A 21626-nucleotide genomic window follows, 5' to 3' on the forward strand; every position below is an offset into this window, starting at 1 on the left:
ACTACTACTGCCACTGCTACTACTACTGTTACTACTACTACTGCCACTGCTACTACTACTGCTACTACTACTGTACTACTGCTACGACTACTACTACTACTGCTACTACTACTACTACTGCCACTGCTACTACTACTACTACTACTGCCACTGCTACTACTGCTACTACTACTACTACTACTACTACTACTACTACTGCCACTACTACTACTACTACTACTACTACTACTACTACTACTACTACTACTGCCACTGCCACTACTACTACTACCAGTAGTACTACTACTACTACTGCCACTGCTACTACTGCTACTACTACTGCCACTGCTACTACTGCTACTACTACTACTACTGCTACTACTACTACTACTGCCACTGCTACTACTACTACTACTACTACTACTACTTTTTTCAGTCTTTGCTGCAGCTTCCTCTTGGATAAAATAAAAGTTTACATGTAAGAGTGTTTAATGTTTGTCTCCTTCCTCCTCCTCCTCCTGCTCCTGCTCCTCCTCCTCCTCCTCCTATTCCTTTTCCTCCTCCTCCTCCTCCTCCTGCTCCTCCTGCTCCTCCTCCTGCTGCTCCTCCTCCTCCTGCTCCTCCTGCTCCTCCTCCTCCTGCTCCTCCTCCTGCTCCTCCTGCTCCTCCTCCTCCTGCTCCTCCTCCTCCCAGGCAGAAAAAATAGAGAAGTTTAAGTACAGTAAGAGTGTAGGAGACTGTCTCCATGCCAAGTTCTCCTCCCACACCTGTGAGGCGGTGGTAGGAGACGCAGAGTGGGGTCACCTGCAGGTGGACGCCACCTCCCTCTTCCTCCTCTTCCTCGCCCAGATGACGGCATCAGGTTAGGCGCTCCTTCTCCTCTGCCTCTCTCTCCTCCTCTCCTCCACTCCTTTACCCACCGTCTCCTGTGCTGTGCTCCTCTCCTCCTGCAGGTCTGCACATCGTCTACACCAGAGACGAGGTGGACATCATCCAGAACCTGCTCTTCTACATCGAGGCAGCCTACAGAGTGGCTGTGAGTCCCTCTGACCCGCACGGCAGCCATGTTTGATCAGGAGGGTTTAATACCATCCAGCAGCTGTTGTTGTCAGCGTCTGTATACAGACTCAGTTACAATATGAATCATATTTCCTTTAACATGGTTAGATTTGTATGTTTATAGCACAGCATGGCTTACGCTGGCACATAGAGGAGAAGGTGAGAGAGGTGAAGGAGCTGCAGGGAGGATCAAGCCAAACCACAGGGAACGAGGCCGCCGCCCAGTTTAGGGTCAGGTTTGGGTTAGGGTTATGGTCAGGTTAGGGTTATGGTCAGGTTAGGTTTAGGGTTATGGTCAGGTTAGGGTTAGGGTTATGGTCAGGTTAGGGTTAGGGTTATGGTCAGGTTAGGTTAGGGTTAGGCCTCTCACCACACCCACAGAGAGGTTCCTCTGTGTGGTTACTTGGTTTTATTACAAAGATGAAGTGGAGCATCAGCTCAGTGTTCACCCAGTCAGTGTTCCCACAGGCTGAGAGTGAAAGCAGCAGCCTCGCTAAGCGCTCCATGCAGCACGGGCTGCTAATCATCAAGTTGCAGTCATGTTGCTGAGTCATGTTGCTGAGTCTTTTTGTTGAGTCATTTTGCTTCTTGTTGCTGAGTCTTTTTGTTGAGTCTTTTTGAGTCTTGTTGCTGAGTCATGTTGCTGAGTCTATTTGTTGAGTCATATTGAGTCATGTTGCTGAGTCTTTTTGAGTCATGTTGTTGAGTCATGTTGCTGAGTCTTTTTTGAGTCTTTTGTTGAGTCATGTTGAGTCATGTTGCTGAGTCTTTTTGAGTCATGTTGTTGAGTCATGTTGCTGAGTCTTTTTTGAGTCTTTTGTTGAGTCATGTTGAGTCATGTTGCTGAGTCTATTTGTTGAGTCATGTTGAGTCATGTTGCTGAGTCTATTTGTTGAGTCATGTTGAGTCATGTTGCTGAGTCTTTTAGTTGAGTCATGTTGCTGAGTCTTTTTTTGAGTCTTTTAGTTGAGTCATGTTGCTGAGTCTTTTTTTGAGTCTTTAAGTTGAGTCATGTTGCTGAGTCTTTTTGAGTCATGTTGAGTCATGTTGCTGAGTCTTTTTGTTGAGTCATGTTGCTGAGTCTTTTTTTGAGTCATGTTGCTGAGTCTTTTTGTTGAGTCATGTTGCTGAGTCTTTTTTTGAGTCATGTTGCTGAGTCTTTTTGTTGAGTCATGTTGCTGAGTCTTTTTTTGAGTCATGTTGCTGAGTCTTTGTTGAGTCTTTTGTTGAGTCTTTTTGTTGAGTCTTTTTGTTGAGTCATGTTGAGTCTTTTTTTGAGTCATGTTGCTGAGTCTTTGTTGAGTCTTTTGTTGAGTCTTTTTGTTGAGTCTTTTTGTTGAGTCATGTTGAGTCTTTTTGTTGAGTCATGTTGCTGAGTCTTTTTTGAGTCTTTTGTTGAGTCTTTTTGTTGAGTCATGTTGAGTCTTTTTGTTGAGTCATGTTGAGTCTTTTTGTTGAGTCTTTTTGTTGAGTTGAGGTTAATGAGGCTAACGAGGTTAACGAGGCTGATGAGGTTAACGAGGATAATGAGGTTAACGAGGCTGTTACCCAGCTGAACAACAGATGGAACAGCAGAGCATCAGTTCCATGGCGGCTGCTAGGAGCTACAGCCAGGTGACTGAGCAACAGCACTAAGCAGTGTGTGTGTGTGTGTGTGTGTGTGTGTGTGTGTGTGTGTGTGTGTGTGTCAGGACTTTGGCATGTGGGAGAGAGGTGACAAAACAAACCAAGGCATCCCAGAGCTGAATGTCAGCTCCATCGGTATGGCCAAGGTACGTCTTCATCACCATCATCATCATCATCATCATCATCTTCCTGTGAAATACCAGAAGTACATTACTTTATGTGTTTATGTTAATGTGTGTGTGTGTGTATGTGTGTGTGTGTGTGTGTGTGTGTGTGTGTGTGTGTGTGTGTGTGTGTGTGTGTGTCAGGCGGCTCTAGAGGCTCTAGATGGCTTGAATCTGTTCGGGGTGAAGGGAGGGGCTGAGTCTGTCGTTCACACACTGACTGATGACGTCCAGCACTGCCAGGTACACACACACACACACACGCACGCACGCACGCACGCACGCACGCACGCACGCACGCACGCACACACACACACACACTCAGACACAGGTGAAAGTTTGCCCCTCCCTCCCTTCAGTCCATCCTCACCTCCATGTTGCCGCGGGCGTCGACCTCGAAGGAGGTGGATGCGGGCGTCCTGTCCGTCATCTCTTACCCCGCCTTCGCTGTGGAGGACCTGGACGTCGTCAACACCACCAAAGAAGAAATCATCTCAAAGCTGCAGGTGAGCAGGAAGCAGCGGTAAGCTAACGCCAGCTAACATGATCAGTGATGTTAGCCTCAAGTCCAACATTTTGTTGTTTGGAATATTTATAATAACTCTCTGTCTGTCTGTCTGTCTGTCTGTGTCTCTGTCTGTCTGTCTGTCTGTCTGTCTGTCTCTCTGTCTGTCTGTCTGTACAGGGGAGGTATGGATGCTGTCGCTTCCTGAGAGATGGACACAAAACACCAAGAGAGGTATGATTGTCTTCCGCCTGAACCTGTCTCCATGGTGATAAACAGTCAGTCTCCATGGTGATAACAGTCAGTCTCCATGGTGATAACAGTCAGTCTCCATGGTGATAACGATTGGTCTCCACAGTGACGAGAGTTGGTCTCTGTGGCATTAAGCTTTGTCTCCATGGGATATTATTAAAGTTGGTCTCCATGGCAATAAGAGTTGGTCTCCATGGTGATGAAAGTCAGTCTCGGTTGCCATGGTGATGAGAGTCAGTTGTAGTTCAGACTTACAGAGCAGTTCAGTTCACTTCAACTTTGTTATTTGACAAGGACTGGTGGCTGGTGTGTGTGTGTGTGTGTGTGTGTGTGTGTGTGTGTGTGTGTGTGTGTGTGTGCAGGATCCCACTCGGCTGTACTATGAGTCCTCTGAGCTGAAACACTTTGAGAACATTGAGTGTGAGTGGCCGCTGTTCTGGACGTACCTGATCCTGGACGGCATCTTCACCTGCAGCCCGGAGCAGGTCAGTGTGTGTGTGTCTGTGTGTGTATGTGTGTGTGTGTGTGTGTGTGTGTGTGTGTGTGTGTGTGTGTGTGTGTGTGTGTGTGTTCTCTGAAATGAGTATAAAACACATGAACACTGATTGTTACTGAAGCACAATGCTGAGTTATGTTACTGAGTCTATTTGTTAAGTCGTGTCATTTTGAATCTTTTTGTTGAGTCATGTTGAGTCATGTTGCTGAGTCATGTTGCTCAGCCTTTTTGTTGAGTCATGTTGCTGAGTCTTTTTGTTGAGTCATGTTGAGTCATGTTGCTGAGTCATGTTGCTGAGTCATGTTGCTGAGTCTTTTTGTTGAGTCATGTTGCTGAGTCTTTTTGTTGAGTCATGTTGAGTCTTGTTGCTGAGTCTTTTTGTTGAGTCATGTTGAGTCATGTTGCTGAGTCTTTTTGTTGAGTCATGTTGAGTCATGTTGCTGAGTCTTTTTGTCGAGTCTTTTTGAGTCTTTTTGTTGAGTCATGTTGCTGAGTCTTTTTATTGAGTCTTTTTGAGTCTTTTTGTTGAGTCTTTTTGAGTCTTTTTGTTGAGTCATGTTGCTGAGTCTTTTTGTTGAGTCATGTTGAGTCATGTTGCTGAGTCTTTTTGTTGAGTCATGTTGAGTCATGTTGCTGAGTCTTTTTGTCGAGTCTTTTTGAGTCTTGTTAATAATAATAATAATAATAATAACTTCGATATATATAGCGCCTTTCAAAACACCCAAGGACGCTTGTTGTTGAGTTATGTTGTTGAGTCATGTTGTTGAGTCATGTTGCTGAGTCATGTTGCTGAGTCATGCTGTGTTTCCTGTGCAGGTGCAGGAGTACAGAGAAGCTCTGGACGAGATCCTGATCAAAAAAGATGGAATGCGATTGGTTCCTGAACTCTACAGCGTCCCTCCTGATAAAGTATCTGTCTTTCTGCCTGTCTCTCTCTCTCTCTCTGTCTGTCTGTCTCTCTCTCTGTCTCTCTCTCTGTCTCTCTCTGTGTGTGTGTGTGTGTGTGTGTGTGTGTGTGTGTGTGATTATAAGCCTCTGTATTTTTTTCCCAGGTAGATGAGGAGTATTTGAATCCTCACTCTGTCGATCGAGTCGCTCAGGGGAAGTGTCCTCTGATGTGGGGCCAGTCGCTCTACATCCTGGGCAACCTGCTGGCCGAGGTGTGTGTGTGTGTGTGCGTGTGTGTGTGTGTGTGTCCCAGGTTATGGTTATGGAGCTAACTTAGTGCCAAAACTTCACAAACAAACAAAACAAACAGTGATATTTCTCTGTGATGAGAGTGAACGAACAGCAGAACAGAGTAAATGATGTGTGTGTGTGTGTGTGTGTGTGTGTGTGTGTGTGTGTGTGTGTGTGTTGTGTTCAAGGGCCTGCTGGCTCCGGGGGAGATCGACCCGCTCAACAGGAGACTGTCCACCATCCCCAAACCAGACGTGGTCGTGCAAGGTGAGTGAGACACACACACACACACACACACAAACACACCCAGATATAGCTGACCCAGATATAGATGAAACAATTAATCATGAAATATTAAATATACACATCCAGCTCAGAGTTATTACAGATTTTTATTTTTCATTAGTGTTTATTTTTATTTTGTTTTTAGTTTCAGTCTCCAGTCCAGTTCAGTGTCCAGAGTGGGTTTGCTGGTCCCAGTTGAGCTGTTTTGGTGTCAATTAGTTGTTTGATTCTGATCTGAGCGACTCACATTTCACAATGTTTTCCCCCTAAAGTCTACTTTTTATTTTTATTTCAGATAAACTTAAAGGTTTGTTCACGCCTAGTTTTAGTTTTCAGTTTGGTTTTAATGTTTTAATGTGCTCTAATAACCTTGACACGGTTACAAGCCGGCATTATAATTTGGATTTGGCAGTTCTGTTTGACCTTTGAGAAGGTTTATGTTTTATGTCTGCATCTGCCAGTGGACCTTCACAATAAGAGCGGGCATGATGATAACATGTTAGCAGCACTAAAGGACAGACGTGACGTTCTCTCAGTCATGTGGAAAAACATGCACACAGATATCAGCCAGAAGAGCCAGAGAATATCAGATTATCAGGTTTCTGCAAAAAATCTGCAAAAAATCCCACATTGAGCTGAGGATGGATTATTTTGATAATCTCTGTTGTTCCTCTGGAGGAGGAACATCCTGAGACCCAGTTTACCTGAACACACCTGAGCAGGACACAGCCGACTGACCACTGTGTGTGTGTGTGTGTGTGTGTGTGTGTGTGTGTGTGTGTGTGTGTGTGTGTGTGTTCAGTGTCCATCATTGCAGAGACAGAGGAGATCAAGCAGCTGCTGATTGGCCACGGCATCCAGGCCGAGACCATGTCGGAGGTTCAGCCAATCAGAGTGCAGCCTTCCAGAGTGCTGAGCCACATCTACGCCAGACTGGGTGCACACACACACACACACACACACACACACACACACACACACTGAGGGACGTGTCCCGAGGCGTTGCCATGGTAACAGGATGCTCTCCTCTCCCAGGCAGGAACCAGCGTCTGGGTCTGACCGGTCGGCCGTATCGCCGCATCGGCGTTCTGGGAACCTCCAAGTTCTACCTGATCAGAGACACCGTGTTCACCTTCACCCCCCAGGTGACCTCTGACCTCTGTGCAGTCAGCAGGGGGTCAACCCTTTGAATCCTGGACTGAACATCAGATTTGTTGCGTTTAAATGTCATTAACAAGCATTTATAGCTCCGTCCCGGTTCCTCTGCATGTTTCCTCCTCCCTCTCCTCCAGCCGCTGGTTTCCACTCATTCCACTACGATATGAACTTTCAGAGCCTTCACACCAGTGTTGTACCTGAACGCGTTCAATGAACGATTGTTGATGAACTCGTTCATATTTTGGGCAAACGTGAACTGAACGAACTGTATTTCCGCCTGATGAACGTTAGCGTGAACGCGTTCATTCTGGCGTTAGTGGGCGGAGCTCTCTCACAGTGTAACTTGGTGCTCGGACACTGAAAAGACAGGATTGGACAGGGGATCAAAGATGGGGGGATTGCACATGTGCAGTGTAAACTGAGCTGCTTCTGGAGGGTGACTCATGAAGTGCAGGACAGACTTTACTGCGCATGTGCATCACCACCATGTTTGACCCCGTGTCCAATCCTCTCTTTGCAGTATCCTTGGCAACAGGCGCACAAACAAATACATCATCAAATGGGACGAAAGCACCACCAGCACTAGCTAATCCCCGATGGCAGAGCACTTAGTGTTTCTGCCTGCCGTGCAGGAGACCGGAGGTTCGGTTCCCCACCCAGACAAGAGGGCATCACTGCTTAAAAAAAAACAAAAACAAAAAAACCCTAAAACGGTAAACTCTCTGTGGGCTGTGGCAATAATTTTGACAAATAATAGCTCGCAGCAACGTATTGAAAAAAAAAAAAAAGAACTATGAACTAGTTCATTTTTGGAACGATGAACTTAGTTCAAAATTTTGAATTTATGAACTATGAACTGAACTAGTTCATGTAGAAAGTGAACTTTCCCAACACAGACTTGAGCTTCACACTTTCTTCACTCCAGTTTTCCATCAGCAGAATGAAGTCCTCCACATGAGTTTTCCTAAAAGCAGCAGCACTGTTGGCTTTTCAGGACTTGAGATCCTTGATGCAGATCCACTGGGTTTTCTTGTCTGACATTTAGACTTTTAAAACTTGGATGATTTGATCTGCATGTTTCTCTCTTCAGTGGGACTGGATCCAGTCAGCTCTGCTGCCACTTTCCAACCCAAATCCTTGTTTTGCCAACGAGAAGCGAACGCTGTTACAGACGTCACAGCTGTTACAGACGTCACAGCTGTTACTAGATTTTAGACTGCAGTTGTTCCAATTTGCTACTCAGGCATAGTCACACCTGCTTCACAGGTACAGTTTACACTCACTGGCCACTTTATTAGGCGCACCTGTTCATTAACACATTTGACACAGTATGGTCAGAATGGACCCAAACCTCTGAGGGACGTCTGCAGCTCTGAGGGCAAATGGGGCTCCGGCCTGCTGGGCCTGATAGAGTGCCCGGGGAGTGTAACGATATCCAAAATGGTCAAAGTGTAAAGAAATATGAAATTACACTGACAAGTGGATTTATTTATTTATTCGCCCTGTGTGGAGTCACCTTCAGGTTTTAAAAATTAGTATAAATCTTTGTTTTTTCATGTAAAACCAAACGTCAAATGATCTAAACTGTCCTGAAGGCTTTGGGAACCTCTGACCTCTGACCTCTGACATCCGGCAGTTCATCGACTACCAGCAGTTCTACCTGGCTCTGGACAACCACATGATCGTGGAGATGCTGCGGACCGACCTGTCGTACCTGTGCTCCCGCTGGAGGATGACCGGACGTCCCACCGTCACCTTCCCCGTCTCACACAGCATGCTCAGTAAGAACCACTTCCTGTCCCACAGACAACCACCTCCTGTCCCACAGACAACCACTTCCTGTCTCACAGACAACCACTTCCTGTCCCACAGACAACCACTTCCTGTCTCACAGAGCAGGTTTTTGGGTAAATCTTTATTCCAAACCGTGAACACACAGTGAGGAGAGCCGCACTGCTGACAGACAGATGACAACAAACAAAAGGAGCGCCAAAGAGAAAAATACAGCAAAAACAAAACAAAACTAACAAGAAAAAAAATAAACATAATAAAAAATACATAAAAAATGTTTGGATGACCATAAACTCACCTGTGTGTGACCTTTGACCTGTGTGTGACCTCCCTGCAGCTGATGACCACAGCCAGGTGGATCCTGCTGTCCTAGCCATGCTGAACAAACTGCAGGAGGGATACTACGGAGGAGCCAGGTAACTGCACCTGTCCACACCCGTCCACACCCGTCCTCACCTGCCCTCACCTGCCCTCACCTGTCCTCACCTGCCCTCACCTGTCCACACCCGTCCACACCCGTCCTCACCTGCCCTCACCTGCCCTCACCTGTCCTCACCTGTCCTCACCTGCCCTCACCTGCCCTCACCTGTCCACACCTGTCCTCACCTGTCCTCACCTGCCCTCACCTGTCCTCACCTGCCCTCACCTGTCCTCACCTGCCCTGCTGAAAGCTCCCCCTCGTCTCGGCTCGGCTCCCTTTTTTAAGATTTAAAAGTGGATTTGATCCAGTCTGAGTGTGTCTCTGCGTCCTGCAGGGTGCAGACAGGTACGCTGTCCGAGTTCCTCACCACCTCCTGCTGCGCCCACCTCACCTTCATGGACGACGGTGAGCTCTGCTGCACATGTTGACCTGTACCTTCTGTAAATCACTTCCTGGACTGATCTGATCACTGTTAGGCTCTTACCTGATGTCACGTCATGTCCCGCCTGTTGTTTCCCACCTGTCCCGCAGAGGTAGACGACCTGGCGCAGTACCTGGACCAGCTGCTGGCGGTTCCTGAGAAGAGCGGACAGATCAAGGCTACGAAAGGCGGACTGAACCGCTTCAGAGCCGTGGCCAACAAAACCCGACAGATGGTTTCCCTCGTGCACAAAGCCCGCGAGCTCAGCATCCACAGTCAGTCCCCCAATGCCAGCTGCTAGCTAGCTAACTGCAACAGGCTGCTAACAAGCTGCTAACAAGCTACAAACTGCAACAGGCTGCTAACAGGCAGTTAACAGGCTGCTAACAGGCTGCAAACTGCAACAGGCTGCTAACAGGCAGTTAACAGGCTGCTAACAGGCTGCAAACTGCAACAGGCTGCTAACAGTGGACTGTAACTGGAGCTGTCATTGACTCTCAGTGGAAGCACTCACCACTAACAATAGCTGATTGAAGTGAAGCTGCTTTAGCTAACAGACTGTTAAACCACCAGGCTGACAAACTGAACCCAGTGTGGTTCTCAGAGCCTGAACAGCCACAGCTGCTGGCTTTCAGTGTGGCACAGATGTTCTGTGGACAGATGTTCTGTGGTACAGATGTTCTGTGGTGCAGATGTTCTGTGGACAGATGTTCTGTGGTACAGATGTTCTGTGGTACAGATGCTCTGTGGACAGATGTTCTGTGGTGCAGATGTTCTGTGGTGCAGATGTTTTGTGGTACAGATGTTCTGTGGACAGATGTTCTGTCTCCTGTCCAGATGTCCAGATGTACCTGCCCACCAAGCTGTTCCGCCCCCCCCAGCCCAGCCTGCACCTGCGGGACGCTGCACACCAGGTGAGCTCTGCACAGCCTATTTCTGTAGTTCATCAGGATCAGACACACAGGTGTGATGAGGACAGACAGGTGTGATGAGGACAGACAGGTCACATGACTCATTACAGACATACAGCATCACATATTCCAGGTCTTTGAAACAGTTTGATTTGCCGGCTGTGGTGAAACTGTACTGTTCAGCTGTACTGGTGTCTGTACTGGGCACACTGGTGTGCAGTGTGTGTGTGTTCTTCCTGCTGAGGCGTGTTGTGTGGTTTGTGTTGTGTGAGCAGCACGCCGGTATCCCAGCAGCCTCGGTGGTTTTACCGCGGGACGTGAACGGAGGGATCGACTACCAGGCTCTGCTGCAGCTGCTGCAGAAAACCAAGAGCCTGCAGGACCAGGCCGACATCCTGTACATCCTGTACAAGGACAAGTGAGACACACACACACACACACACACACATACTGAAGCCTCAGCATAACACACACTTAAAGTCACAGTCAAAAAAAAAAAAAAAAATTTAAGTATATTATATTCCTTTCAAAGGAATATACCCAGTTGTGAGGAACAATGACTTCCACTCCGCAGCTGTCTTTGCTTTTGTGGAAACCCACCTGTCGCCATCCATTCCCGACGGAACGGTGGAGCTGGATGTTTTTTTTATGTTTTGTGCGGACAGGGATTTTGCAGCAGTGAACAAGTCGCGGAGGGGTGGACTGTTGTTTTTTGTGAACGACCGCTGGAGTTCGGATGTGAGAGTGATATATCAGCACTCGCCAACGAGCGAGGGAGGTGCTCCACTACAGGTTCGAGAAGGAGTCCCCCAGAACAGATCCTACGCTGGACCCCCTGCAGTTTGCCTACCGAGCCAACAGATCCACCGAGGACGCGGTGAACATGGCTCTCCACTACGTGCTGGAACATCTGGACACTGCAGGCAACTATGCCAGGATCCTGTTTGTGGACTTCAGTTTGGCTTTCAACACCATCCTCCCATCCATCCTGGAGTGCCAGCTTGCCCAGCTACAGGTACTGGCCCCCACCCACAGGCGGATAACGGACCTCCTGATCAAAAGGACTCAGCGGGTGAAGATGGGGAGGTGCATAATCAGCTCCAGAACCACCAGCACAGGCTCCCCTCAGGGCTGCGTCCTGTCTCCACCACTGTTCTCCCTGTTCACCAACAGCGGCACCTCCCTCCACCCGTCGGTCAAGCTCCTGAAATTTGCAGGCGACACCACCCTGGTAGGCCTTATCTCCGGGGGGACGAGTCTTACAGGAGCGAGATCGAGTGGCTGTGGAGCTGGTGTAGCTGTAACAGCCTGGAACTCAACGCCCAGAAGACAGTGGAGATGGTGGTGGACTTCAGGAGGAACTCAGCCCCCCTCCCTCCCATCATGCTGGGAGGCACTGAGGTGGCCTCCGTGGAGTCATGCCGTCAGTCGGGACCTGAAGTAGGACCTTAACAGCAAGGCCCTCCTGAAGAAGGCCCAGAAGAGGATGTTCTTCCTCCGGCAGCTGAAGAAATTCAGGCTGCCGAGGACCATGATGGTCAGATTCTACACTGCCATCACTGATTCTATCCTCACCCACTCCATCATGACCTGGTTCCCCGCTGCAACTATCAGGGACCTCACCAAACTGTAGCAGGTGATTCCCTTAGCAGAGAGGGTGATCGGCTGCTCCTTGCCCTCCCTCAAGTCCCTGTACGACATGAGGGCGCTGAGGAGGGCAAGAAAGATCATGGTCGACACCTCCCACCCTGGCCATGGCCTCTTCACCCCGCTTCCTTCAGGCAGAAGGCTGCGACTGCCGAAGGCTGTGAAGTCCCGGCACAGAAACAGTTTTTTCCCTCTGCACTTTATTTATGTGAAAAGAATCTAAAAACACACACACACAGCATGGGCTGAGACACTTTCCAATTACCGTATTTCACCAATTAATCGACCGGCCGCAAATAGCCGCCTGGTTCTTATAAACGCCTGGGGTCTGCACGCATTTTGCGTATTAAACGCCCACCCGAATAACCGCCGGGGCGATTATTTGCATTATATTGAGGTAAACCCAAAGTAAGGCTACTCACCTTATTTTTGCAGAAGTAAACAGTTAGCCGCACAATAACAGTGCGGCACCTCCGTTTTCTGTCAAAATAAGAGCGCTAGCTAACGTTAGAACAAAAGGGTGTACCGTAATATTAAATCGACCGACTGAAAATATGTTGGACAGTAGCTGTCATCACGATAATGACCTGGTGCAAAAATAAATAAAGGCCTGCAGCGAATAGCCGCCTGGTTCTTTTAAACGCCCGGGGTCCAAGTCGATTTTGCATATTAAACGCCCGGGCGATTAATTGGTGAAATACGGTATGTATTATCATAAAATGGCAAATAAAGGTAGTCTGAGTCTGAATCTAAAGGCTGTGTGTGTGTGTGTGTGTGTGTGTGTGTGTGTGTGTGTGTGTGTGTGTGTGTGTGTGTGCGTGCGTGCAGGGGTCTGGACTGGGACACGCGGCTGCGGGGGGGGCGGGGCTGCACGGTGCGGCAGCTGCTGGCCGAGCTGTACGAGCAGGCGGGCCAGCTGAAGCACTGGGGCCTCATCAGGATGATCTCCGGCATGCTGAGGAGGAAGGTGGAGGAGCTGGACGAGGTGAGGGGTGTGTGTGTGTGTGTGTGTGTGTGTGTGTGTGTGTGTGTGTGTGTGTGTGTTAATGTTGGCAGCTGATTTTGATTTAGTCTAAGTCTTTTGACTGAGATTAGTTAGATTACTATTAGTTTTAGTCACATGTAGTCTGTAATGTAGGGAGTGAGATAGTTTAGTTTTTAGATGCTTCATCAGATAAAAATCAGATGAATGATTTACGAAATCAAATTAAATGGAACTGTTTCTTGCACTGTTTGCACAAATATCCCTGTGTGTGTGTGTGTGTGTGTGTGTGTGTGTGTGTGTTCCAGGCGTGCTCAGACTTGCTGGCTCATCAGAAACACCTGACGGTCGGTCTTCCTCCTGAACCTCGAGAGAAAACCATCTCAGCGTGAGTCACTTTTAACCCTCAGAGGTCAGGGGTCAGGGGTCACAGGTCAGGGGTCAGAGGTCAGAGGTCAAAGGTCAAAGGTCAGAGGTCAGAGCTCACAGGTCAGGGGTCAGAGGTCAGGTGCTCGTGGTGGTGTGATGATGCAGACTCTGACTGTTGCAGGCCGATGCCTCCAGACCAGCTGGCCAAACTCATCGACGCGGCCAGCGACAACAACCTGACCATCGCCGTGCTCACACAGGTACACACACACACACACACACACACACACACACATACAGACACACATACAGACACACACACACACACACACACACACACACACACACACACATACAGACACACACACACACACACACACACACACATACAGACACACACACACACACACACACACACACACACACACCTGACACGTGTCTTCTCCACTAAGCGAGCTCTGGTTCTCCAGCGGGTTCCGTTTGAGGTTCTTGGAGCCGAGGTGCACACTAAGGAACGGGCCTGTGTTCCCACCAGGTTTCAGAATGGAACCGCTGCATCGTCACGGTGGGCGTGGCACATCAGAAGTAAACACTCTGTTGTCATGGTGTCGCGCCGGCTGCCCACCATGCCACAGCTGATCTCCAGTGGTCAGTAATCATGAACCTCAAGCTCCGTCCCGGTTCCTCTGCATGTCCAGAGGTTCCTCTCCAGAAGGTTCCTCTCCTCCCAGAGCGAGCAGTGGGCTTTCAGAGCTGCCACATCACTCCTCCTCCCTTTCCTCCATTCATTCCACTACGATATGAACATGAACTTTCAGAGCCTTCACACTTTCTTCACTCCAGTTTTCCATCAGCCCAATAAAGTCCTCCACATGAGTTTTCCTAAAAGCAGCAGCACTGTTGGCTTTTCAGGACTTTTTCACACTGAAACGCTCCCTCCTCCTCCTCCTCCTCCTCCTCCTCCTCCTCCTCCTCCTCCTCCTCCGCCAGGGAAAATAGTCCCTGGGGAAACGTTTTGCTTTCCACAGCCAATCATCAGCTGTGTGGTTTCTGAGTGTTGAGGACTTTGTTCGCCGCACAAGCAGAACATTATAAGGCGGCTGCTTCAACCACAGCAGCTCCCTGCAGGATTTGATCAACAGTTTGATGACGTGGAAAATGTGAACAGGACAAACAGTCAGACTCGGTGAGCTCAGAACTCGCCTTGATCCTGAACCTGTGTGTGTGCGTGTGCGTGTGCGTGTGCGTGTGTGTGTGTGTGCAGGAGGTCATGGTGTTCCTGGCCATGGTGATCCGCAGTCAGCCGTCCCTGTTCGGCGAGATGTTCCGTCTGAGGATCGGCCTGATCCTGCAGGTCATGACCACCGAGCTCGCCCAGTCCCTGCACTGCTCCGGTCTGTCTGTCTGCCTGCCTGTCTGTCTGTCTGTCTGTCTGTCTGTCTGTGTGCCTGTCTATCTGTCTCTCTGTCTCTCTGTCTGTCTGACCACCTGTCTGACCACCTGTCTGTCTGCAGGTGAGGAGGCGACAGAGTCCCTGATGAACATGAGTCCGTTCGAGTTGAAGAATCTTCTTCATCACATCCTCAGCGGGAAGGAGTTCGGCGTGCAGAAGAGCAGTGAGTCACATCCCGGAGACGTCCTGTTACCAAAGAGCCGCAGGTCCCGTAACCAAAGCGCCGCAGGTCCCGTAACCAAAGAGCCGCAGGTCCCGTAACCAAAGCGCCGCAGGTCCCGTAACCAAAGCGCCGCAGGTCCCGTAACCAAAGCGCCGCAGGTCCCGTAACCAAAGAGCCGCAGGTCCCGTAACCAAAGCGCCGCAGGTCCCGTAACCAAAGAGCCGCAGGTCCCGTAACCAAAGCGCCGCAGGTCCCGTAACCAAAGAGCCGCAGGTCCCGTAACCAAAGCGCCGCAGGTCCCGTAACCAAAGCGCCGCAGGTCCCGTAGCCAAAGAGCCGCAGGTCCCGTAACCAAAGAGCCGCAGCACCCGTAAACAAAGAGCCGCAGCACCCGTAACCAAAGAGCCGCAGGTCCCGTAACCAAAGAGCCGCAGGTCCCGTAACCAAAGAGCCGCAGGTCCCGTAACCAAAGAGCCGCAGGTCCCGTAACCAAAGCGCCGCAGGTCCCGTAGCCAAAGAGCCGCAGGTCCCGTAACCAAAGCGCCGCAGGTCCCGTAACCAAAGAGCCGCAGGTCCCGTAACCAAAGAGCCGCAGGTCCCGTAACCAATGAGCCGCAGGTCCCGTAGCCAAAGAGCCGCAGGTCCCGTAGCCAACGAGCCGTAGGTCCCGTAGCCAAAGAGCCGCAGGTCCCGTAACCAAAGCGCCGCAGGTCCAAACCCCCCACCGGCTGACTCACCAGTCAGAGGCAGACATGAGACCTGAGGCCTGTGATGTGCTGACAGACGTGAACAGATAAATATTCTTTAGCCCAGCCGCTCTCTCCCTGTACGATATGACATTCACACAAACCTGATTTATGGGTTTGAAATGAGATTAGTCAGGAACACAAGCAAAACTGGATCTCCTCTAACAAAATGATTTATGATCATGGTACCAAACTCAGTACGTCCCAGTGAACGTGTTAGGAGTGAAACCTGATAAAATCCTCATATCAGGCGAACTGACGTTTAAGGCCGTTAGATTTAGCAGAATTTGTTGTAGGTTGTAATAATTTTTGTAACACCCACTTTAATGAAATGTAATATTTTCTTATCCAAATGATGTTAAGACAACCACACCTTTATGGTAATAAAATAAATATTTAATAAAACTCAATAAAACTTTGAGATTTGTTCTCATATCTGTTGTTCTCTCATCATCACTGAGAACGGATTAAAGTCTGTGAGTCTGGCTGCAGGTCTTTGGGCGTGGTTTGCATTTGTTGAACTGTGTTTTTTGCTGTTGCCAAACATGATTTATTTTTTTTTACGTTTTCAGTTCGGACGACTGCAGGAACGCCGGTTTTAGTTCAGGACGCCGAGAAGGACAAGACAGGAGACGGACGTCACCGCAGCAACATCCGACTGGTGATCAGATAACACAGCATGACCTGAGCGTTTAAACACAGCAGAGCTCATCCAGCATCACTCACCTTTAAATGTATCATTAGATTCTTTAAAATTATAACTATGAACAAATGAGCACACCATTTTTATTTTTACTTTTTTAAGACACAACTTTTCACTAGTTCGCTGGTATTTATTTTACTTTTTTTTATTTAATCTTCCCAGTAATTTGTTGCCCTGCATGTTTGTGAAAGGAATCCAGTGAATTGTCGCAGGAGTCAAGGAGTTAAATAGTTTGTACTAAAGCACAAAGAAGAAAATGTTTAAATGATCAGTCATATATTTTCAGCATTTCTGCAGTTTCCAGTGAATTAAATTCCAGTTAAATTAAACTGAGGACCCCTTGGAGGAGCCTCAGAGACCCCCTTGGGGGCCCCGGACCACACTTTGAAAACCCCTGTGATACACAGGCCTTTTCCTCTCGTCTGACATGTTTCTGTCCTGTCCCGCAGTCGCTGTCTGTCCACTCCCTGGACATCAACAGCATCCAATCAGGGGTGAGTACGGTCACCTCAGGGTCAGGAGGCGGGGTTTTGCATCTGACAGCCTGAATGTTAAAGGGACAGTTCACCCAAAAACCACGTTTCAGATGATCACTGCTGGAAAACTGCCACCTGTAACCTGTTTGTCACTTTGTGTGTGTGTGTGTGTGTGTGTGTGTGTGTGTGTGTGTGTGTGTGTGTGTGTGTGTGTGTGTGCAGCGGTACAGACTGCCCTCCATAGAGTCGTTCCACTGCCTCGGTGGTGTTTGGCCAGTGAAGGACAGCAGGCAGGGTCAGTGGCTGCGCCGCCGCCGGCTGGACGGAGCGCTGAACCGAGTTCCTGTCGGCTTCTACCAGAAGGTCTGGAAGATCCTGCAGAAGGTCAGCGATCAGCGACACCGACCACCTGCAGCACCTGCAACACCAAACACCTGCAACACCAAATACCTGCAACACCAACCACCTGCAACACCAACCACACCTGCAACACCTGTAACACCTGCAACACCAACCACACCTGTAACAGATGCAACACCAACCACACCTGCAACACCTGCATCACCAAACACACCTGCAACACCAAACACCTACAACACCAAACACCTGCAAAACCAACCACCTGCAACACCAGCCACACCAGCCACACCTGCAACACTAAACACCTGCAACACCTAAAACCTGCAACACCTGCAACACCAGACACCTGCAACACCAAACATCTGCAACACCAACCACACCTGCAACACCAAACACCTGCAACACCAACTACACCTGCAACACCTGCAACACCAAACACCTGCAAGATCAACCACCTGCAACACCAACCACACCTGCGACACCAACCACCTGCAACACCTACAACACCAACCACACCTGCAACACCTGCAGCACCAAACACCTGCGATACCTACAACACCAACCACACCTGCAACACCAACCACCTGCAACACCAGCCACACCTGCAACACTAAACACCTGCAACACCTAAAACCTGCAACACCTAAAACCTGCAACACCTGCAACACCAGACACCTGCAACACCAAACATCTGCAACACCAACCACACCTGCAACACCAAACACCTGCAACACCAACTACACCTGCAACACCTGCAACACCAAACACCTGCAAGATCAACCACCTGCAACACCTACAACACCAACCACACCTGCAACACCTGCAGCACCAAACACCTGCGATACCTACAACACCAACCACACCTCCAACACCAACCACACATGCAACACCAACACCAGCCACACCAGCCACACCTGCAACACTAAACAACTGCAACACCTGCAACACCTGCAACATCTGCAACACCAACCACACCTGCAACACCAAACACCTGCAATACCTACAACACCAACCACACCTGCAACACCTGCAGCACCAAACACCTGCGATACCTACAACACCAACCACACCTGCAACACCAACCACACCTGCAACACCAACACCAGCCACACCTGCAACACTAAACACCTGCAACACCTGCAACACCTGCAACACCAACCACACCTACAACACCAACCACACCTGCAACACCAACCACACCTGCAACACCAACCACACCTACAACACCAACCACACCTGCAACACCAACCACCTGCAACACCAGCCACACCAGCCACACCTGCAACACTAAACACCTGCAACACCTGCAACACCTGCAACACCTGCAACACCAACCACACCTGCAACACCTGAAACACCAACCACACCTGCAACACCAAACACCTGTGACATCAAGAAGAAGACAGGAATATGATAATAATAATAATAATAATAATATTAATAATAATAATGATGATGATGATGATGATGATGATGATGATGATGATAATAATAATAGTATCAATTCTGTGTCACAGTGCCACGGTCTGTCCATTGAGGGATTTGTTCTTCCATCGTCCACAACCAGAGAGGTGAGGTCACACTTCAGTCCTGCTCAGTCCGGTTCAGTCCGGTTCAGTCCAGTTCAGTCTGGGTCAGTCTGGGTCAGTCTGGGTCAGTCCGGTTCAGTCCGGTTCAGTCTGGTTCAGTCCAGTTCAGTCCGGTTCAGTCTGGGTCAGTCTGGGTCAGTCCGGTTCAGTCCGGTTCAGTCCGGTTCAGTCTGGTTCAGTCCGGTTCAGTCCGGTTCAGTCTGGTTCAGTCTGGTTCAGTCCTGTTCACCTCAGTTTAAATGCATCATGTGAAGGCATGTTTCATTTTTAAAGCTTCTCAGTTTGAAAAGTTTAATCCATCTGCTGAATACCGCCCTGACCTCCAGATGACCCCTAAGGAGATAAAGTTTGCGGTTGTCGTGGAGACGGTACTGAACCGGGTTTCTCAGCCGGAGTACCGGCAGCTGCTGGTGGAAGCCATCTTGGTTCTGACGCTGCTGGCTGAGGTGGAGCTGGACGCCATGGGCACGGTCATCAGCGTCGACCAGATCGTCCAGCTGGCCAGCGACATGTTCTACCAAGACCAGGTCTCACACACACACACACACACACACACACACACACACACACAGAATGTAACTGCAAGGTTCCCATGAGCCTGTGCAGTCTTTGAAAGTTTGTTGTTTTGGCGGAAAATAAAGTGAGATCTTGGAAACTTGAACATTTAAGGTTCACCATGAATCTGAGCCAAAGCAGGACGGCGCTGAGTCGTTGAATTTCAAGTTGAAGTTCAGTTCAGAGCTCTGAATCACAGTTACAGTCTCAGAGGGCTTTACAGGTGTGCACATCACAGAAAACAAAATGACCCCCTGACCTGAACAAAAACTCAAAAAGGGGAAAAACAGAAGAAAAGTGAAGGTCCACAGAAAGAGGGAAGCTGCTTCACAAGGATGGAAACTGTCTGAGGTATAAAGTAACTCAGGCCTGCACTTGGGTTCAGTTTTGAGCTTCTCTCACTGTCCATTCAGTGAAACTTTCTGCTTTTCCTACTCCACATCTCAGAGGGAGGTCTTCTTCTTCTTCTTCTTCTTCTTCTTCTTCTTCTTCTTCTTCTTCTTCTTCTTCTTCTTCTTTCTGCACTACACTTATGTGACAGCTGGAGCTACCAGTTACTTTCCTGAAGAAGCTTTTCCATGTCAAACATCACATGTGCTGCACTGTTACAGTGGAAACTAGCCAACATGATATGGAGCAGTTAGAGCCACAACATTAAAATAATTCTTACAGGTTTAATGCAATGAAATGGAAAGTCTGTCCCTTAGCAAATTCTCTAAAGCAAAGATACCACAAAAATAAAATAAAATAAAATAAAATTCAGACTGTTGTCAGCTGGTCGTATCTCTGCTGTGCTCTTACAGAAGGAGCTGGGAGCAGAGGAGTTCCTCCTGCAGAAGGACGCAGGGACAGGAGTGTGTCCCCTGATGTACGACAGCGCCCCCAGTGGTCGATTTGGGACAATGACCTACCTGTCCAGGGCTGTGGCCGCCTGCATGAACGACTACCTGCCCGCCGGCGCCTGCAACATTCAGTGAGCTGCCAGGAAACCCTCAACATCCAATCAGCTGTGAGCAGAGTTTACAAGATCCAATCAGCTGCAACCTCCTGATTCTGCAGACATTAACTTATTATATTTATTTTATTTATTTATGGTAATGGAGGTGTCTGTTTGCAATGAAATGAAAAGTGTATCAGGATGCTTGTAGAACGTGTTTTTTTTTTTCAGAGCTCCTCGTTTTGTCTTGTCTTTGTTAACGAGCTCGTTAGTCGGCGCCGTCGGAGCGCGCTGTGATGAAGGTGGAGTCTTCCTCACTGCACAAACTGACTGATTTAGTCTTAAGGAGCTTGGAAAAAGTGATTCTGTCCTGTTTCTTTAAGCTTCACTGTTAGATCCAACCTTTTCTGTAGAGCTGCTGTCGTTTGGCATGTTGTGATTGGCAGGTTTGAGTTGTAGCATCAAATTATGTCACTTTGCAGTCGGTAAGTCAGATCAGCTGTTAAAGTTTGTGTGGGGAACTTTGCACAAGGGGTGGAGTCTGCCCCTCCTCCAAGCCCCTCCCACCTGAGATTCAGCCCCTCCTCCAAGCCCCTCCCACTTGAGATTCAGCCCCTCCTCCAAGCCCCTACCACCTGACATTCAGCCCCTCCTTCAAGCCCCTCCCACCTGAGATTCAGCCCCTCCTCCAAACCCCTCCCACCTGACATTCAGCCCCTCCTTCAAACCCCTCCCACTGGAGATTCAGCCTCTCCCATCTGAGATTCAACCCCTCCTCCAAGCCCCTCCCAACAGAGATTCAGCCCCTCCTCCAAGCCCCTCCCACCTGAGATTCAACCCCTCCTCCAAGCCCCTCCCACTGGAGATTCAGCCCCTCCCATCTGAGATTCAACCCCTCCTCCAAGCCCCTCCCACCTGAGATTCAACCCCTCCTCCAAGCCCCTCCCACTGGAGATTCAGCCCCTCCCATCTGAGATTCAACCCCTCCTCCAAGCCCCTCCCACCTGAGATTCAGCCCCTCCTCCAAACCCTTCCCACCTGAGATTCATCCCCTCCTCCAACATTTGATAACAGCTGTTAAAACGTGATATTATGGTTTCTTGAAGTGCCATGCAGGCAGCGCTACAGACGGCCTTTCAGCTGACTGCTTTCTGCTCACAAAGCCTCCATGTTGCTGCCGTCGTGGAGCAGAGCCGGCCCGCGGCATAAACGCTCTGTGTGGCTGTTTAGGGCCACAACCACCAGAGGGGCCCCACACTCACTGTGACGCTGTGTTTCTGCTCTTAATATAGACTGTATCAATATTCTCTTACAAACACTGCAGTGTCGGACTTTCACAAATAAAGTTCATGTTGTGGCTGTTAAATGCTGCTAATGAACCTTTGATTACAGCTGCAGC

At 49.1% G+C, this 21626-nt stretch overlaps 1 pseudogene; it reads left to right on the forward strand.

The window, feature by feature from the left end:
• Positions 1-20267, forward strand: part of LOC115356881 (phosphorylase b kinase regulatory subunit alpha, skeletal muscle isoform-like) — a 26861-nt pseudogene extending 6594 nt beyond the window's left edge.
• The last annotated feature ends 1359 nt before the right edge of the window (positions 20268-21626 follow it).

This window comes from Myripristis murdjan, chromosome 1, assembly GCF_902150065.1.
Source record: "Myripristis murdjan chromosome 1, fMyrMur1.1, whole genome shotgun sequence".
NCBI lineage: Eukaryota > Metazoa > Chordata > Actinopteri > Holocentriformes > Holocentridae > Myripristis > Myripristis murdjan.